Source organism: Phycodurus eques, chromosome 20, assembly GCF_024500275.1.
Source record: "Phycodurus eques isolate BA_2022a chromosome 20, UOR_Pequ_1.1, whole genome shotgun sequence".
NCBI lineage: Eukaryota > Metazoa > Chordata > Actinopteri > Syngnathiformes > Syngnathidae > Phycodurus > Phycodurus eques.
In genome coordinates, this window is record NC_084544.1 from 13,816,700 (window position 1) to 13,819,085 (window position 2,386).

Here is a 2,386-nt window from a genome sequence, read left to right on the forward strand (position 1 = left end):
TTAATCCTATTATTTTAAGACATTTAATGTTAATGGAGTTTGAACGTAAACCCTGCACTTAAATAATGATTACATTAAAATGTATCCATCCATCCATCCATTTTCTGAGCTGCTTCTCCTCACTAGGGTCGCGGGCGTGCTGGAGCCTATCCCAGCTGCCATCGGGCAGGAGGCGGGGTACACCCTGAACTGGTCGCCAGCCCATCGCAGGGCACATAGGAACAAACAACCATTCGCACTCACAGTCATGCCTAAGGGCAATTTAGAGTCTCCATTTTATGCATGTTTTCGGGATGTGGGAGGAAACCGGAGTGCCCGGAGAAAACCCACGCAGGCACGGGGAGAACATGCAAACTCCACACAGGCGGGGGCCGGGGATTGAACCCGTGTCCTCAGAACTGTGAGGCTGACGCTCTAACCAGTCGCCCACCGTGCCGCCGTTAAAACGTATCGCACAAGTTAAACATTTTTTTTTACCTAAATAAATTTAGGTTTAAAAAGGTATCGTACTTAAAGGTTATTTACAACTGAGCTGTATGCTGTACTGGGAAAAAAAAGTTTAAGCCACTGTAACATTATGTTGAACATTTAATTCAGTGATTCTTCACGCACTACAAGAAGGGAGCCCGCCAACCACCAGTGGTACTTGTACCACACTTTAAGAAGCACACTAGTATGATAATTTTTGGCTGACTAGTAGGGCAACTACATGTTACTAGTTGAGATGGGTGAGTACCGATACCGGCCTTATTTCAAGGTATTGGGTACTCGTGAAGGCTGCGGATACCAGCCACCCATTCTTATGGCCCCCCCCAAAAAAATCGGCTATTGAGATCGGACATCGAGTAAGTACTCCTCGCCGGTAGTTAGCACAACACTGCGGCGGTTTGACACGTCGGGCAATCATCATGTGGGTCAGAAAGAAAGGTCTTTGTTCAGAATTCAACTGTATGTCATTGTGTTAATTGACATTTTATGTATCAAAAGTACTAGTGGTATCGGTACTCGGTATCATTGAGTACTCAAGAGTGAATACTCATACTGGTATTGGTCTGGGGGGGGGGGGAGCGGTTTTGTTACGAGTGAGGCAAAACTGCACTTGTTCACATCAGCACGCTACTAATATGAAAAGCTATTTGAGCATTTACTCAATATCCTTGATATCCAAATTAAGGTCCATGTACTAGTACGCCAGCAGAGTGGCCAGGGCACTAGTAGTGAAAAAAATGACTAGTAAGACCATTTGACATACTAGGGCACAAGCACCATTTGGCGTACTAGGGCACAAGCAGTGAAAAAAATACGAGTAAGATGTAGTCGTTCCACTGGTGCACTAAATCGTCTTAGTAGTGAGGAGAAAGCGCGTACTAGTTCATGGATATTCGAATTCAGAAAACTTTCAATTGATACTAAAGTTTAAACGGCTTTCCATAATGCAATCAAATAATACGATAATATTAACACTGTATTAATTTAACTAGGTTTATATAACAAATCTACACTGTGTTTGAGACAAATACTTGCTGAACGCTGTGCAATAATGTTATACATATATCAATATTATGCACATATAGCAATAGCAACTTGTGTACTGTACTGTTCCATTAATTATCTGTATTTTACCTCTCAATTTTCAGTCATTGTTTAAATGCGACTGTCCTTGACTACCATTTGTAAGCAAACCAATTTTGAAGCAATTATTTTTTACCGCATCGTTTCTTAAATAGATATGATATTTTAGATAAATATCAGCCCATTTAAAGATTTTAAATGGCATCCAGCATAATGCAGTCACAAAATGGATACAGGCTCCTCCAGAACACATGAAATCGAGTGTGGGGTGCCCCAAGGGTCTATTTTAGGTCACACATCAAGAGTGTGTTTATATACTTGTACACCTGTATACGTCTCCCTCATCTAACAACATCAGTAACAAATAGTACACAACCTTTTTTTTCATTATTATTTTCTCTCACAGCAGCGAGTGCTTAAAAATGAGGCTCAAATCACCCCCTCATATTTCAGACATGCCAAAGAAGCAAGCGTGTTTAGACACATCAGGCCAAACCCAGAATGCTTTGGCAGAGTAGATCTGCAAACACCAGCTGTCTCCCCACACTTCCTCATCTACTCCATATTCACACAGCGTCATCATTAACCCGCAGTATGACTTAAGTCGTTGAGTCAATAGTTTGCTTAAAGACCGTGATACACAACAGTTTTATTTGCTTTACAGCCGTCTTGCTGTTCTCGCGACACTTCTACAGTACAACATTCATTTATATTTATAAAGGAATAACACACGTGTTGTGAATAAAACACAATGACAATGAAGGGTTTTTTTTTCTAAATTGTACTTTATTTTCTTTTAAAGATGTGTTTTAAA